This window comes from Stomoxys calcitrans, chromosome 4 (genome assembly GCF_963082655.1).
Source record: "Stomoxys calcitrans chromosome 4, idStoCalc2.1, whole genome shotgun sequence".
NCBI lineage: Eukaryota > Metazoa > Arthropoda > Insecta > Diptera > Muscidae > Stomoxys > Stomoxys calcitrans.
Genome location: NC_081555.1, coordinates 40,579,603 through 40,598,556, shown reverse-complemented (window position 1 = coordinate 40,598,556; position 18,954 = coordinate 40,579,603). Strand labels below are relative to the sequence as shown.

Sequence of the window (18,954 nt, the reverse complement as noted above, 5' to 3'; positions counted from 1 at the left end):
CTCATCATCTTCCCCAAATGCCCTACACACATGCCATCATTTGCCGCACCGATTTTGCATAAGTGAGCTCGTAGTCCTATGTGTCGCGTTATGAGACCAAAAACTGTATCCTTGAGATTTAGTAAGACGCGTATTAAAATAACACTGAAACAATTAAACTTAGAGCAGACATCAAACTGTAGTAACAAGTTTTATAAGGATGATTCAAAAACAGGACTCATCAATAGACAAGTGGGTGCAGTAATATTCGTCATTCCATGTATTTTGTTGCGGATCACATTTTTCTAAAAATTTAACTGAAAATTATTTTGTCCTAACTTTGAAGACTTGAGCCGTCCGTCCGTCCGTCCGTCTGTCCGTCCGTCTGTCCGTCCGTCCGTCCGTCTGTCCGTCCGTCTGTCCGTCCGTCTGTCCGTCCGTCCGTCCGTCTGTCCGTCCGTCCGTCCGTCTGTCCGTCCGTCTGTAAAGCTACCCGCTTGAAATTTCGCACAAATATTTTTTATTAGTGTAGCTCGGTTGGGATTGTAAATGGGCCGATCTTGGGTCTTGACTTCTTCAGCTTCTAGAGGGAGCAATTCTATTCCGATTTGACTGAAATTTTGCACGTGGTACAACTTTCAACAACTGTACTAAGTATGGCTCAAATTGGTTCATGTTTTGATATAGCTGCCATATAAACTGATCTTGGCTCTTGACTTCTTGAGCCTCTAGAGGGAGCAATTCTATTCCGATTTGACTGAAATTTTGCAAGTGGTGTTTTGGTATCACTTTCAACAACTGTACTAAGTATGGCTCAAATTGGTTCATGTTTTGATATTGCTGCCATATAAACCGATCTAGGGTCTTGACTTCTTGAGCCGCTAGAGGGAGCAATTCTCATCCGATTTGACTGAAATTTTGCACGTAATGTTTTGGTATCACTTTCACCAACTGCGCTAAGTATGGCTCAAATTGGTTCATGTTTTGATATTGCTGCCATATAAACCGATCTTGGGTCTTGACTTCTTGAGCCTCTTGAGGGAGCAATTCTCATCCGATTTGACTGAAATTTTGCACGTGAAGATTTGGTATCACTTCCAACAACTGCGCTAAGTATGATTCAAATCGGTTCATAATTTGGTATAGCTGTCATATAAACCGATCTTGGATCTTGACATCTTGAGCCAATAGAGAGGGCAATTATAATCCGATTTGGCTTAAAATTTGCATGAGGTGTTTTGTTATGACTTCCAATAACTGTGCTAAGTATGGCGCAAATCGCTATATAACCTGATATAGCTGCCATATAAGTCGATCTGGGATCTTGACTTCTTGAGCCTCTAGAGGGAGCAATTCTCGTCCGATTTGACTGAAATTTTCCACATAGTGATTTGGTATCACCTTCAACAACTGCGCTAAGTATGGCTCAAATTGGTCCATGTTTTGATATAGCCGCCATATAAACCGATCTTGGGTCTTGACTTCTTGAGCCTTTAGAGGGAGCAATTCTCATCCGATTTGACTGAAATTTTGCTTATGGTGTTTTAGTATCACTTCCAACAACTTTCGCTAGGTATGATTCAAATCGGTTCATAATCTGGTATAGCTGCCATATAAACCGATCTTGGGTCTTGACTTCTTGAGCCTCTAGAGGGAGCAATTCTCGTCCGATTTGACTGAAATTTTGCACATGGTATTTTGGTATCACTTCCAAAAACTGTACTAAGTGTAATTCAAATCGGTTTATAATCTGGTATAGATGTCATATAAACCGATCTTGGATCTTGACTTCTTGAGGCTCTAGAGGGAGCAATTCTTATCCGATTTGACTGAAATTTTGCATGAGATGTTTTGTTATGACTTCCAATAACTGTGCTTAGTATGGCGCAAATCCGTATATAACATGATATAGCTGTCATATACATCGATCTGAGATCTTGACTTCTTGAGCCTATAGAGGGCGCAATTCTCATCCGATTTGGCAGAACTTTTGTACAACGGCTTCTTTCATGACTTTCAACATACGTGTCTAATATGGTCTGAATCGATCAATAGCTTGATGCAGTTCCCATATAAAAATATCTCCCGATTTTGCTTCTTGAGCCCCTACAAGGTGCAATTCTTATCAGAATGAACTGAAATATTACGCAATGACTTCTACAATGTTCAGCATTCATTTATGGTCCGAATCGGACGATAACTTGTTATAGCTCCAATGGCATAACCGTTCTTATTCAATAACCTTTGTTTGCCTAAGGAGAGATACTGTGCATAGAACTAGCCAAATGCGATCTATGGTGAAGGGTATAGAAGATTCGGCCCGGCCGAACTTAGCACGCTCTTACTTGTTTAATTTAAGTCAGCTACTGTTTTTTTTTGTGCAAATTGAATTTAAAAATTTTTGTCTTGTTATTTTTTGCCTTACTAATTATTTTATTTTTTTGAAAAATCTTTCCTTTCATTATTAAACTCCCCTCTGGTTCTTTTATTCAAAAAAGATGAATTCCATTTCTCAGTTATATTAATAACAGCACATCCTGAAACCTTGACCATCAACTAATACAATACTGACATCTATATGCATGTGTGTGTGTGTGTGTCTCAGTGCACCTATCTCTTAGGTCACGTTACGTTACTGCGTCTGTCAATAACTTGTGGTGACCTTTAAAGCAGAGAGAAACCCCAGCAAAGGTTTTGCACTTAAAGTTCACAGGCTAGCACAAGATTTTTCATTTGAAAGAAATTACACAACAACACTTGAGGCCAATGTAAACAAAGAGATAAATATTATTTGCAATTTTTTGTTTGTTTTTGATTTATTTAAGTCATTTCGTTATTAAGGCAAGAAGACTAGCCAACAATTTCCATTTATATGCTTGCTGACAACAAAAGATAGCTTTGTTTTTAAAATGTTTTTGTTTTGTTTGTTTTTGTTTTTTGGTGTCATTCAAAGAATAGACCAGAAAAAAGACGAGCAAGAAATCACAAAAACTATAGAATAAGCACTTTTCAATAAATTATGTAATTACACAAGAAAACACAAATGTTTTAGTTGTTTTCCCCTGGTGGCTTGCCTGCTTTCCCCCTTTGGTATTTGGTGTTGTTGTTAAACATTAATTAAAAATATTCTTCATGTAAGCAAATTTTGTGCTGCTCAGCTGTTGTGACTGTTTTTTTGCTCTCTTTTGTAGGTTTTTTTCTGGTTCATTCATTACACTAAAGAGCCAAACAAACAAAACGGAAAAAAAAATTTACGTAATATTTTTTTTTTTGCTTTTCTTATACAAAATATTTCCATTATTAAACGGGGCCAAACAGTCGACCATGTCATTTGCGGGAGAAGAAAATTCTTTCGTAAGAATGTAGGTAGATGGGTAGGTAGGTAGGTTGGTAGGCTAAGAGGGAAAGGTCAACATAGAATAGAATTCTTGGCCACAAACCTTTTTTGTATTGTTCTGCTTGTGGTGCAGCAGCGCCTCTCTGTACCAGCGAAACGAACGAATTGATAACAGGACCACCAAACGTATGAGCGATTTTATTTCCAGTTATTTTGTGAATATGTTTCTATTCAGTTGTAGCTGTTGTTGTTTTTTTTTGTTTATTCTTGTTTTGGTATAATAAGGATTTGTTTCGATTTTTTTGTTGTTTGGAGATTTTTGGGAATTTTTTTATAAACACTTTTTTTGGATTTTTTTAAGGGTTACACTTCTTGCTTTAAAAAAATTAGAAATTAGAAAAAATTAACACCTTTTTGTTATGATTAAGTTTAACACTTTAACAATTTTTTGCTAGCCTTTTCAGTTCTTCTTGCACACAGACGCACACTCTTTCACACAATCTTTCACTGTTGTTTCAATGTGGGAGGACACTTTGTTTCTTTGCCTTATAGGAGTATCCTTTTTTGCTTTTTAATTTTTTTTTAGCTTTTCCTCTTGAATAAAAATAAAAAATAGAACTAAATCGAATGCGACTAGAATTACTCTTATCCAAAAAGAAAAAGAAACGAATATATATATATGGGGTAAAGAACTTGAACAGCTGACTTTTGTATATTCCTTTAAAGCAGTGGGGAGGAGGGATACTCTTTTTTTCTGCTTGCTTGTTTTCAATTTAATTTTAGCTTTTTTCTTTTCTTGTATATTATGCTGGTTGCTGTGTATGTTCAGTAGAACAGTAGAAAAACAACACAAAACCAAAAAACACTCTTCACCGTGCGGACGATGATGAGCTGCACAACGTACCACGACAACTGTTAACTACGACAGACGACAGCAGAATATTGGGCCCGAGTATGGCAAACGGTAAGTAGAGCAATAATTGTGTGTGATGTTCGAGCGTTCTTCTCGTGGGGGCTTCGTTGTTACGCCGTCGTCGTCGTCGTCTTCGTTGACTCTGTTCTCGGTTTGTTTGCTGTGAGTAGGTTTGGTGATGTTGTTTTTTTCTGTTGACGGGGGTTATGTAGTACGCCTGCTGCTTTGGGCCTTTGCCGCCTGGGTAAGTAAGTGAGTGAGTGAGTGAAGAGAAGAAGATGATGTTTGGCTGCATGAGAAAAACGAAAATGAAAATCTTTAGCAGCCACAAAGCTAGGGGGCCTCTGGTAGCTGAAAAATAACAGTGGAGAGGACTGAACCACCACTGCAGCAGCAGCAGCAACAACAACATAACAGCTCCCCCAACAACATCTAGCTGCTGTTGTAGTGACGATGGCGTTAGAAAAAAAGTACTACAAGTTCTGTTAAAAGCTTTTGTTATTGTGAGCCAGCACACTCGTTAAACTCGTATGTATGGATGTCAAAGTACATGTGCATACACCGTGGCTCTCTGTTCTTTGCTCTGCTCTCTCCCTCTCTCACTCTCTCCTCTCAAGCTGTTAATGCAAAAGACCTGCCATAAAGTCTATCTGTGTGTATGAGAATAGCAATAGCATATGACCAACTGACTGACTGACTGGCTGACTGAATGACAGATTTGGTTTGGCTAGCTGCTGAGCATGTGTTACGTCGTTGAGTTGCCGTTGAGTATACGCCAACGATATCGGAGAACCTAGGTGGGTGTTTGTATATGGATAAACCATACAGTGAAGCGGCGGGGGAGAGTAACAGACATACATATGTGCGCGCACATTGCCAACCCGTAAACACTTTGCACAAAGAGTATCAATTTGTGCTCAATGCATGTATGTAATTACATTGTATGTATGTATGTGTACCAGTTGTTTGTGTGAAGTACTCAGCTGCGTGCCATTACTGTGTTTGCAGTAGCGTAGTTTTAGGCCAAACGCCAAAAACACGTAACTGTCAAAAGTACCAAAAATAACAAAAACCAAAAGTCGACGGCGACAACGAGAACGTCAACATTAAAGACGACAACAGCGAAGCTTATAGTGACGACAACTAGAATGACAACAACAACAACAAGACATTGGGGGGCATATTTGTTGTAATGTCAACAAAATATTGGAAAACAAAAGCCTGCTGTATGTTTGTGGAAGAGCAAGTGCGAGTGTGTGCTGCGTTAACGAGTTACAAATCATTGAGATTTTCTTTTTGGTTTTGTAATCTTTAATGGCCTTTAATAGAGGAGACATTACTGTTATTGTTGTTGTCTACTGGTGCTGCTGCCATCATTTACTGTAAAATATCATAAAATAATATTTCATTGAATTGTATTTGTTGTTAATAGCCTCGTTGTTGTTGTTGTTGCTGCTTCTGCTGCTGAGAGTGCAGAGTATGTGTATGTTTTCATTCATTATTTTTGGGGGTGGATATGTTTGTTGCTTTCAAAGGTTGATCCACATTTTAAATGATTTGTTGTTATTGTTGTCATATATATGAGTGAGATGCATGTCAATATACCTACCTACCAGCATGCATGCAAGCATGGATACGCACATAAGTAATTAATTTGTTATTGTCTCAAAACCTTGTATAAGATCTTTATGCCATGACCATGAAAACGAAAACGACGCAAACGATCAGTGAGTGAGTAAGTGATTGAGTGTGGTAGGTCAGAGGTTAATTGTTGTGTTTATTTAAATGACATGTAATTGCAATATATCAGATAGCTTGTGTTTTATGAACAGTGGGGGCATTTGAAAAACAATTTTATCAATTTTTTTTTAATAGAGGTATAGAGTTGCTATGCTCTTGGCCGATGGAATAAAGAGTTGTATGAAACCATAAATAATGATGTAATATGCATAGCAAGAGTATATTTTCTAAAACAGTTTATCATGCTAAATTAAAAATCCATAATCTCAACAAAATTAAAGCGTGTTTTTGACGTCAATGATCTTTTAAAGAGAATATTTTGTTTTATTAGCAAAGATATCTACTTGTTATGACAGAAACTGTTTACGTCAATAGAAACAAGTAAAAGCGTGCTAAGTTCGAACGGGTCGAATCATATATACCCTACACTATGGATAGCATTTGTCAAGTTCTTTGCCCGATATCTCTTTTTAGGCAAACAAAGGATAATGGATAGGAATTGCTATGCTATTGGAGCTATGCCAAGTTATGAATTGATTAGGGGTATACTTGGTTTGGAAACCAAAGTGGAAGTCCTTGTTCAGCCAAATTGGGTAATAATTGCGCCCTCCAGAGGCTCACGAAGTATAATCGGGAGATCGGTTTATATGGGAGCTATATCAGGTTTTAAACCGATTAAGACCACACTTGGCACAGTTGTTGGAAGTCATAACAAAACACTTCTTGCTAAATTTCAGCCAAATCGGATAATAATTGCGCCCTCTAGCGGTTCAAGAAGTCTAGATACGAGATCGGTTTGTATGGGAGCTATATCAGGTTATGAACCGATTAGGACCATACTTCGCACAGTTGTTGGAAGTCATAACAAAACACTTCTTGCTCAATTTCAGCCAAATTGGATAATAATTGCGACCTCTAGCGGCTCAAGCAGTCCAGATTCGAGATCGGTTTGTATGGGAGCTATATCAGGATATGAACCGATTTGTACCACACTTGACACAGTTGTTGGAAGTTAAAACAAAACACCTCATGGAAAATTTCAGACAAATCGGATATTATTTGCGACCTCTAGCGGCTCAAGAAATCAAAATCTTAGATCGGTTTATATGGGAGCTACATCAGGATATGAACCGATTTTAACCATACTTGGCATATTTGTTGGAAGTTATAACAAATTACTTCATATTATATTTCAGCCAAATCGGATAACAATTGCGGACTCTAGCGGCTCAATAAGACAAGATCCCAGGTCGGTTTATATGGGAGCTATATCAGGTTTTAAGCCGATAAAGACCACACTTGGTACAGTTATTGGAAGACAAAATAAAACACTTCTTGCTCAATTTCAGCCAAATCCGATAATAATTGCGCCCTCTAGCGGTTCAAGAAGTCTAGATCCGAGATCGGTTTATATGGGAGCTATATTAGGTCATGAAGCTATTTAGACAATAATAAGCACCGTTGTTGGAAGTTAGAACAAAACACCTCATGCAAAAATTCAGGCAAATCGGATAATAATTTTGCTCTCTAGCGGCTCCAGAAGTCAATAGCTGAGATCGGTTTGTATGGGAGCGGTTATGAACCGTACTTAGAACAGTTGTTGGAATTTATAACGAAACACTATGCAAAATTTCAGTCAAATCGGGTTGTAATTGCGCCCTTTAGCGGCTCAAGAAATCAAAATGCGAGTTTGGTTTATAAGGTTATAATCAGGTTATAAACTGATTTGGAACATACTTGGCATCTATATCGAAACATGGTCTTAAATAGCCCATTTACAATCCCAACCAACCTACACTAATTGGAAATTTTCGTGGAAAATCTCAAGCACCTATCTTTGCTCCTTCGAAAGTAAGCGTGCTTTCGACAGACGAACGGACAGGGCTTAATCGGCTTAGAATGTCAAGACGATCAAGAATGGTAGATCATTTAGCCACCCATCATATATTTCATAGTTGTATCTACATGAAAAAATTTCAGACCTCTTGCTCCATCTGTAACGAAAGTACCAAGTGGTACCAAATTTGGTATCAAAATGTATGAATTTTGAATAGATAATTTAGTCACCCATCATACCCAACAAAATAAAGGTTGCCACCCATAAGGTTGCCAAAAATTCAGAACTCTTCAATTTATAAAGAAAGTATCAAATAGTACCAATAAAGGTACTCAACGTACTATTTCTCTGGTATAGCTGCCATATAAACCGATCTTGGGTCTTGACTTCTTGAGCCGCTGGAGGGCGCAATTCTCGTCCGATTTGATTGAAATTTTGCACAAATACTTCTTATTAGTGAAGGTCGGTTGAGATTGTAAATGGGCCAAATCGGTGAATGTTTTGATATAGCTGCCATACAAACCGATCTTGGGTCTTGACTTCTTGAGCCTCTAGAGGGCGCAATTCTCATTCGATTTGACTGAAATTTCGCACATAGTATTTTGATATCACTTCCAACAACTGTGCTAAGTATGGTTCACATCGGTCTATAACATGATATAGCTGCCATACAAACCGATCTTGGGTCTTGACTTCTTGAGCCTCTATAGGGCGCAATTCTCGTCCGATTTGACTGAAATTTTGTACATAGTTTTTTGATATTACTTCCAACGACTTTGCGAAGTATGGTGCTAATCGGTCCACAACCTGGTATAGCTGCCATATAAACCGATCTTGAGTCTTGACTTCTTGAGCCGTTGGAGGGCGCAATTCTCGTCCGATTTGACTGAAATTTTGCACAAATACTTCTTATTAGTGAAGGTCGGTTGGGATTGTAAATGGGCCAAATCGGTCCATGTTTTGATATAGCTGCCATACAAACCGATCTTGGGTCTTGACTTCTTGAGCCTCTAGAGGGCGCAATTCTCGTCCGATTTGACTGAAATTTCACACGTAGTGTTTTGATATCACTTCCAACAACTGTTTTTAGTATGGTGGAAATCGGTCCATACCATGATATAGCTGTCATATAAACCGATCTTGACTTCTTGAGCCTCTAGAGGGTGCAATTCTTATTCGATTTGACTGAAATTTTGCACATAGTGTTTTGATATCACTTCCAACAACTGTGCGAAGTATGGTTCAAATCGGTCCATAACCTGGTATAGCTGTCATATAAACCGATCTTGGGTCTTGACTTCTTGCGCCTCTAGAGGGCGAAATTGTCATCCGATTTGGCACAAATTTTGTACTACGGCTCCTTCCATGGCCAGAATCGATCTATAGCTTGATACAGCTCCCATATAAACCGACCTCCCGATTTGGCTTCTTTAAGCCCCGAATCGGACTATAACTTGATACAGCTGCTCCTGCGTCCTTATTCATTATACTTTGTTTGCCTAAAAACAGATACTGCGCCAAGAACTCGACAGATGCGACCATGGTGGAGGGTTTATTAGATTCGGCCCGGCCGAACTTAGCACGCTCTTACATTGTTTTCAATGTTATTTAAGTGTTTAAAGCCCATAAAACGGGAGCACTGTTGAAAATCTTAAAAAATTTATTTCAATCATTACCAGCCTAACTTTTTCTTAGAACTTAATAAAGCACCAAATTTTTTTTTAAACACCTTGTTTGTACACAATGTAAGAATTTTTGTTTAAGGTTTTAACAACTCAATTCCGTTTAAGGTGAACGATGCTAAGTACTTGCCCACTTTTTATTGGCCCCTTGTATTGATACACGTGTTGTGGGAGTACTAAATGCGAAAAAAAAAACAAAACAAAACAGAAAATATCCATTTCCTGCTCCCTATTCAGTAATGCATTAAAACTTTAGAGCTACTCCCTCGTAAAGCATCTGTGAATGAAGAAGCAACACTCCATTTATGTATGTGGGGAATGGGGGGTTATAAATAACACAAAACTTTTTCAATTCCTTTCACGATTGATGTCTGGGGGTTTAGAGTCGAATGACCAGCTGTTGGTCCCTGTTGGCGCTTTAAGACTAAAAAGCCTTATTGTAATGTTCGCTTGCAAGTATCACTGCTTTTGTTTATGTGCGAGTGTGAGTGTGTGTTTGTGTGAGTAGGAGTGATAAGCCAACAATACCATGCAAATGAGCTATAATTTTGGTGGGACTAAAGCAAAAAAAAAAAAAACATACCAACAACAACAGAGGTGTTTTGAAGGTCATGTTCATGATTGGCATATGGCAAATCATAGCTTGACATAGCAATTCACTCAGTCGCCACTTCCATTCACTCGTCCATTCTGTTAAGGCTTTAACAAAGCAGGAGATACTTTCGTTGCCTTACCCCCCTCCACCCCTCCACCCCTCCACACCCCTTTGAATCGATCGACAGGTGTGCATATTTTATGTAGACATTAATTTTGTGTCCAAGCCTGGGAAGATGGAATGTCTGAGATGTTATTAATCATTCTGCCCTTTTTATTGATGTTACTTCCAATTTTTTTGTTTGTTTGCTGTTGATATGCTTCGTGTGATTGGCTTTTTGGGTGTCGATGTTTGTTTGTAACTTGCGTACATCGAGCAGTTTTTGGAAAGCACTGCTCGTGTTATTCCATTGTAGAGGGCCAAATTACTTAAGGGTTCAATTTCAATATTGTTCAACATGGTCTTACATCAAAATCCACCTGTACATATATATGTTATCGGCAGGACGAATGGAAATTTGGGTAGGGTTATGACAAATGTGTTTACTGTTGATTGACGAAGGTAAGCAATTTTTGTATAATCAAGAAAAGAAACGAAAAGAAAAAAAAGCGGTCAATGTGTACAGAGGACACGTGGAAGCCTTAATTTATGTTTCTATTTTAGTAGGAATAGCAAAAAATCCATATTGTGGATTTCTTTTGATGTGGGTAGTGTTTATTTATAATTTTTCAACAAAAATATACATTACTGGTAAAATTCTCATTTAGCAAACAAATGGAGAGATTACCATTATTGAAATCTTGGCTATATTTGGGACATCAAATGGTTAACTGCGCAATCGACTTGTATAATGGCACATAAATATTTCAGAAGGTATTATCAGCAACTAGACTGAATCATTGTAATGGTGTTGATTTAATTCCTGTTAATTTGGCATAGACATAACTTGCCAAGCAGGTGTGAGAAGTCACCTTAAATTTTTGCCAGAGTACCCTACCCTACACCACTGCTGTGGTACAGGGTATTATAAATCATTGAATTTATTTGTAACACCCAGAATGAAGAGAGAGGGAGACAGGGAGACACATTGATAAGTATACCGATCGGCTCAGTATATAATTATACCCTACACCACTACTATGGTATAGGGTATTAAAACTTAGTGCATTTGTTTGTAATACCCAGAAGGACGAAAGATAGACCCATTGATAAGTATACCGATCGACTCAGAATCACTTTCTGATTCGATTTAGCTATGTCCGTATGTCTGTCCGTCTGTCTGTCTGTCCGTCTGTCTGTCCGTCTGTCTGTCCGTCTGTCTGTCCGTCTGTCTGTCCGTCTGTCCGTCAGTCTGTCCGTCTGTCCGTCTGTCCGTCTGTCTGTCCGTCTGTCTGTCCGTCTGTCTGTCTGTCTGTCTGTCCGTCTGTCTGTCTGTCTGTCTGTCCGTCTGTCTGTCTGTCCGTCTGTCTGTCCGTATGTCTGTCCGTATGTCTGTCCGTCTGTCTGTCTGTCTGTCTGTCCGTCTGTCTGTCCGTCTGTCTGTCCGTCTGTCTGTCCGTCTGTCTGTCCGTCTGTCTGTCCGTCTGTCTGTCCGTCTGTCTGTCCGTCCGTCTGTCTGTCTGCTTGTCTATCCATCTGTCAGTCTGTCCGTCTGTCTGTCCATTTAATTTGTGTACAAAGTAAAGGTGGCATTTTTAATCCGATTATTTTCAAATTTGGCAAAGGCATTTTTTTGGCCTACAGACGAAGCCTATTGAGTATGGAAGAAATCGGTTCAGATTTGGATATAGCTCTCCTATATATTTTTGGTCGATTTGGAATAACGTTCGCCTGCGTTCGAATCATGGCGAGAACATCGGACAAAATTGAAGGCGGTGGTTTTCCTTCTTAATGCTGGCGACATTCGCGAGGTCATGTAAAAAATTTTTCCAAAGAGGTGTCGAACTGAATCGGAAACACTCATTGGTGTGTGAGAAGTATGTCCCTGCTCGGTTCCGATCTTGATCCGATCTGGATCATATTTGGGTCGGATATCGGGAAGCTTCAATTAACTAACTATTCCAAATTTCAGGGAAATCGGATAAAAATGGCGGATTTTATTGGCTTAAAACCCTAAACCAGCAGATCGGTGTACATGACAGCTATTCCTTATTATGATCCGTTCCGATCTCAACCATCAAATAGTAATTGCGGCTTTTATGGGCTTAATACGCTCAATCGGCAGATCGGTCTATATGGCAGCTATATCTTAATAAAGTCCAATCTGAACCATACTTGAGTCGGATATCGGGAGGCTTTAATCAACTCACTGTTTCAAGTTTCAGTGAAATCTGATAATAATTGTGGCATATATTGGCTTACGACTCTCAATCGACCCTTGAGTAGTTTAAATCCAGGAATTCTTAGTCCACGAACTATTCCTCTACATACCCGTGGTTCCTGGATATGGAGCACTTCAAATCTTCCTGCCATCAGAAGGACCTTAATTGCCCCCAAAGCGGCCGTATAATGGTGGGTATTTATCTGAAGAAATCCGACCATAAGCAGGAATCAGCCATTCCAATCAATTCACCACTGTTTGCGTTAGCCTCATCTTCTGAGTCCGTCTCGTCGGCTTTGTTTATCTCCATAAGATTCGTTCAATGTAGTAATGATGAGTTTCCTTACGCATCCAAGGGCAGATGAGAAAGCAGTGGATCCGCTCTTTCTCAGGACACTGGACACTTGCGGTATGGACGAATCCTTCTTAGATGCTGAAATAGCTGCTGCTGCCACAGTACCGTTTCTGATCTTCCCTCTGGCGCAAACCTTGAGCCCAATCCAACCGGGTAACCACCCACATAGGGTTTGTCGGTTCACTTTTCGATACCTTTCCCTCCCTTTTTTTGATTGTGACGGCGGGGATTTTCAGTCTCCTGCAACAGACAGAATGTGGTCCGAATATCGGTTTGAATATCGGGGCCCCTTGTAAAACTTTCTGTGTCTAATTTCAGTGAAATTGGACAAAAATGCGTCTTTTACGGGCTTAAGACCCTAAATCGCCGGATAGGTCTATGTGGCAGCTATATCAAAAAATAGTCCGATTTGGCCCATTCAAGAACTTAACCTGCTTGTAGAAGAAATACGAATATGTGCAAAATTTAAACTCAATATCTGACAACTGACGAACACACGCGCGGAAATCGTTAATTGTCGAAGATCAGAAATATATATACTTTGTAGGGTCGGAAATTGATATGTCGATGTGTTACAAACGAAATAACTAAATTAATATGTCCCCTTTCCTATGGTGGTGGGTATAAAAACTGTTATGGCAAAATTCGGTGCATGTTTAGATATATTGTAGCTTCAATTTATTTTCGTCCGATTTTGACTGATGCTGCAATAATTTGATTGTTTATTAATCGGTCCTCACAAAATTTGGCTCGAAGGATTCGCTAATGACTTCTTTGATCACTGGTGGATTTCAAAGAAATCATCAGGACAAACCATGACTTTATCATAATATATGTCAGAGATGCGTGGTATGTCTGCGAATATGTGCCAGTCTAAAAAGGAATGACGTACATTCCATAGCACAGATGATTTGGTAATTTGATTTAAAAATAAGTAGTTTTATGTCAAGAAAATGAGTTTCCCAGGTGGCGTATGTTGTATGTCATATGTGCACAAAATTATTTAAAAGTACTCATACGCAACAATGTCCAATAAATTTAATATTGGATGTTATGGTGTTATAAACTTTAAGACATCTCCTGTTTCAATAGGCCATGACCATACTGGCTTAGGTAACGTTTAGGCCACTGCCACTTAGACGTTTCGGACTCACTTAGACGTTTTACGGAAGGTATATTCTAGTTCCTACATTTGAACCACTCAGATCGCTATAAAAAGCCCAATAGCTTGCAAATGTTAAAAGGTTCTTAAAGAAATTCCTAGTTCCTACATTTGAACCACTCAGATCGCTATAAAAAGCCCAATAGCTTGCAAATGTTAAAAGGTTCTCAAAGAAATTAGAGCCTAAAGTGGAACTCCTTTCGACTGACAGTGTGGGACGCACACGCAGCAGATGTTATGCTCTGGCTCTGCTTCCTCGACGTCCTCACAGCTTCTGCAGAAGTCGTTACTTGCAACCTTCTCTCTGTCAGCATGTTTGCCGATCAGATAGTGACCTATCGTAAGGGATACAATGATTGAGACATCGGTTCTAGCTAAAGACGGCAAAGCGGTAGAACACTTCAAGTCTTGATAAGTCCACATAATTTTAGAGTAGAGCCCTTAGGGCCTGTTTTGAAGAATTAACTAATATGTCGCCTGAGGCATACCCACAGATTCCAGTTTCCCTGAAATGTGTAAGGTAGTTCCTTGTCTTGCAAGCTCATTTACTCTACAATTCCCTGGCGAGTAAAAGGAGTCGCAACTTCTTATTGTCCAAAGGTTTTTTGATTCAGACACAATTTCCCCAATAACCTCCGACGAATGCATACGAGTGACAACTTCTTCTGGACCCACATTTGCCGTTGGAGAGTTTGCCGGAAAATGTGTATCAACGAGTAGTTTTAGTATTTCCTCTCTAGACATTGACCGTAGATTCTCTGAATTCTAAATATATCCCACCGTAATAAGTTTCGAGGATGGAAACTACCTTAGCCTATAGGCCTCAGATGTATCCCCCATGGAGCTGCTGAGTTCCACCCAGGATTTTTTCTGAGACTTTTTCAGCTCGCCCTTGTATTGGGGACAACCCAATAATTGCGGATTTTTTAAAAGAAAGTAAATGCATTTTTAATAAAACTTAGAATGAACTTTAATCAAATATACTTTTTTAACACTTTTTTTCTAAAGCAAGCTAAAAGTAACAGCTGACAACTGACAGAAGAAAGAATGCAATTACAGAGTCACAAGCTGTGAAAAAATTTGTCAACGCCGACTATATGAAAAATCCGCAATTACTTTTTGGGCAACCCAATATTTTCTAAGCTCAAACTCATAAACGTTCCAATTGGGTGGTGCCCTTGTGGCTTTCGCCTTGGTGAAAATCTTTCTGCTGTTCTTCCTTAGACCAACCAGTTCAGGGGCTTAACAAGTACGTGGCGAGGTCCAGTATAAGCGCTTATAAAAGTAAGTCGCGCCGAGTACTTAAGACAGTCAACGAAAGAGCCAGAAGCCATGCAGACGTGGTGAGTAGAGTTAACTAAGAGTGACTTATTGCCTAAAACATATTGGGGTGTGCCCATTCTTCGCCCAGTGCCCGGTGTTACTCTGTCTCTTAGCTTTGTGATCATGTGAAGTGAACAGTGGCACATATTAGGGTGTATTGTGCGCCGTGTACTATGGTGTGCCTCCTAGCCACCAATACGAGTATTGTGCCGTATAATAAGGGTGCCTCTTTTGTCATTCCGCCCGAAATTCCTCTTTATCAACGGAGTGCCCTTTCTCGTCTCTTAGTGAACCCGAACAGTGCTGTGTGCTAGGGAGTGCCTCATAGCTACCAAACCGTTTACTGTGCCTTGCCATTCTCTTGCCACCGCTCCCGAAACCCTCTCTTATCAACGTAGTGCCCTCTCTCGCCTCTTTGTTGTGTCACCTAGTGAACCCGAACAGTACTGTGTACTAGGATGCCTCCTAGGCACTAACCAGCATATGGTGCCGTACAATAGTGTGTGCCTTCCTACCACTCTGTTGCCACCGCGCCCGAACCCCGGAGTGCCCTCTCTCGCCTCCTCGTACCGTTCCGCTGTGAAGTTTAACCGTATTGTGTATGAGGTTGTGCCACCTAGCCACCAAGCAGCGTATGGTGCCGTATAATAAGGTCACTTGCCACCGCACTCTCGCCTCCTGGTGTCGTCACCTAGTGAATTCGAACAGTGCCGTGTACTAGGGTGTGCGCCTAGCTTTCAACTCGTGCATTGTGCCGTGTACTAGGGTGTGCCTCATAGCCACCAACCCGCGCCCGAAACCCCCCTATTATCAAAGGATTGGCCTTTCTCGCCTCCTCGTGCCGCCACCTAGTGAACCCGTGTACCACGCATCGCACCGTATCTAAGGGTGCGACTTTCTTTGTTTCCCGTGCCCAAATACCTCGCCGCATCCTCGCACCGTGAAAGCCGGTAACCTGAACAGTGCTTATTGTGCCATGTATTGGGGTGTGCCTCCTAGACACCAACCAGTGCCCACCGTGTATTGGGATGTGCCTCTGAATCACTAATCCATGTGACCTACCGAGTATAAGTCTGTGCCTCCGTGCCACCTAACAGCGTACCCGATCGCAAATAAACCTACCGAGTCACTCAGCGGCCGTGCTCCCGAAACACTCCCAAGCTTCTAACGTTAAGACTCGATCAAGCAAAAAAATATATAAAACTCGGTTGGGATGGTAAATGGGCCATATCGGTCCATGTTTTGATATAACTATAATATAAACTTATCCTGGATCTTGACTCCTTGAGCCTCAAGAGGGCGCAATGCATATCCGATTTTGCTGAAATTTTGAACTAGGTATTTTATTTTTACTTCTAATAACTGAGCTAATTATGGTTCTAATCGGTTCATAACCTGATATAGCGATATAGCTTGCATATAAACCCATCTCGGGTCTTGACTTCTTGAGCCAATAGAGGGCGCAAAATTATTATCCGATTTGGGTGAATTTTTGCATGAAATGTTTTGGTTTGACCATCAACAACTGTGCCAAATATGGTCTGAAACGGTTAATAACCTGATATAGCTCCCATACAAACCGATCTCGTATCTTCATTTCTTGAGCCGATAGAGGGCGCAACTATTAACCGATTGGGCTGAAATTTTGCACGAAGTGGTTTGTTTTCACTTCCAACAACAGTGCCAAGTATGGTTCAAATCGGTTTGTAACCTAATATAACTCCCATATTAACGGATTTCGGATCTTAACTTCTTGAGCCTCTGGAGGGCGTAATTATAAACCGATTGGGCTGAAATTTTGCGTGAAGTGGTTTGGTTTGACTTTCAATAACTGTGCTCAGTATGGCCAAAATCTGTTTATTATCTGATATAGCTCCCATATAAACCGATTTCGGATCTTCACTTCTTGAGCCGATAGAGGGCGCAATTATTGTATTAACCGATTGGGCTGAAATTTTGCACGAAGTGGTTTGTTTTGACTTTCAACAACTGTGTCAAATATGGTTGAAATTGGTTTATAACCTGATATAACTCCCATATAAACTGATTTCGGATCTTAACTTCCTTAGTCTCTAGAGGGCGCAATTATTATCGGATTTGGCTGAAATTTTGCACGAAGTGTTTTAATTTGACCATCAACAATATTGCCAAATATGGCCTAAATCGTTGTATTATCTGATACAGCTCTCATACAAACCGATCTCGTATCTTCACTTCTTGAGCCGATAGAGGGTGCAACTATTAACCGATTGGGCTGAAATTTATCATGAATTGGTTTGGTTTGACTTTCAACAACTGTATCAAATATGGTTGAAATCGGTTTATAACCTGATATAGCTTCCATATAAACCGATTTCGGATCTCAACTTCTTGAGCCTCTAGAGGGCGCAATTTTCATCGGGTTTGGTTGAAATTCTGCATGAAGTTTTTTGGTTTTACGATCAACGACGGTGTTAAGTATGGTTTAAATTGGTTTATAATCTGATATAGCGCTTCTTCTTGAGGCTCTAGAGGGCGCAATTATTATTGGATTTGGCTGAAATTTTACGTGTGGTTTGTTTTGATTTCCAACTACTGTGCCAAGTATGGTCTAAATCGGTTCACAACCTAATATAGCTCCATATAAACCGATATCGGATCTTGAATTCTTTAGCCTCTAGAGGGCGAAATTCTTATACCGTTTGGATGCATTTTTCCACATCGAATTCCAATTTGGTCTCTAACAGCCAAAGTTTGGCTCCAATCGATTCATAACTAGGTATATCTCATAGCCATTCTTAGCCATTATCCTTTGTTTGCCTATAAAGAGACATTTTGCCAAAGAACTTGACAAATGCGATCCATGATGGAGGGTATAAAGATTCGGCCCGGCCAAACTTAGCACACTTTTACTTGTTATAATTGTTCTAATGCTCCCAAGTAGCACTTTTACTTATTTTATTCTTTTGGTGCATCTAACTTCAACATCACCCACGGCAAACAAGTCATTCGTCACAGATTATTTTATACTCAACAGCATTTTAGGTTTACAAACAAATTTGTTGAGCCTACAGTTAAGCACTTCCAGACCTTTATTTACACTCAAAAAAAAAAAAAAATATATAAATTGATTGCAATCAAAAAAACCAATTTCCTCAATATTTCCAATATAAAACGTTTAGAATTTTGATGCAATAAAATAGATTATTTTTTATATTTATTTCGTATTCGTGCAGATGTCAATGTAATAAAAACCGAAATTAAGTATTTAGCTGTCTTAACAAACGAAGGACTAGGTTAAATTTTCTCAATATGCTGGCTTTGCTTAAACTCTTTAGCAATTACTTTTTATGAAGCGTTTAAATGTTCAAATGCCTGTGCATGGCCTCGTATGTATGTTTGTATGTGTATGTGTTTGAGTGTAAGTCTTATAAGTAAGTTAAGCTTTCTTTTAATTATACACAAAAATGTGAAGCCAAATGTTTACATAAGACTTTTCCAACCAACCAACCAACACACCAGCAACAGCAGCAGCATAGCGAAACACAATTATACGCGCGTTAAAGTGTGGGTGTTAAGAAGGGGAAGAGGCCAAAGCTAGCTTAAATTTTTTTCTAGTATTTTGCTGTATTATTTTTGCACAAAAATTCATTGGTACTTTAAATATTTTCCTTTTGTCTTAGTGTTACGTTGCTGTGACTGTGTGTTGTGCGCTCACTTAAAGTGCGTTAG

The 18,954-nt window shown here is 39.6% G+C and overlaps 1 protein-coding gene across 6 annotated transcripts in view; it reads right to left on the bottom strand.

Annotated features, from left to right (window-relative positions):
• Positions 1–18,954, bottom strand: part of LOC106090138 (protein Tob1) — a 133,345-nt gene that overhangs the window by 114,247 nt on the left and 144 nt on the right. The window contains exons 1-2 of one of the 6 annotated variants that reach the window (XM_059366940.1): positions 4,221–4,320; positions 3,420–3,691 (exon numbers count right to left, since the gene is read on the bottom strand). The gene's annotated coding sequence lies outside the window, so the exon portion shown is untranslated. Of the gene's footprint in view, positions 1–3,419; positions 4,321–18,954 lie in introns of those variants that run through there. The other 5 variants (XM_059366938.1, XM_059366939.1, XM_059366941.1 and 2 more) reach the window with 5 other exon arrangements.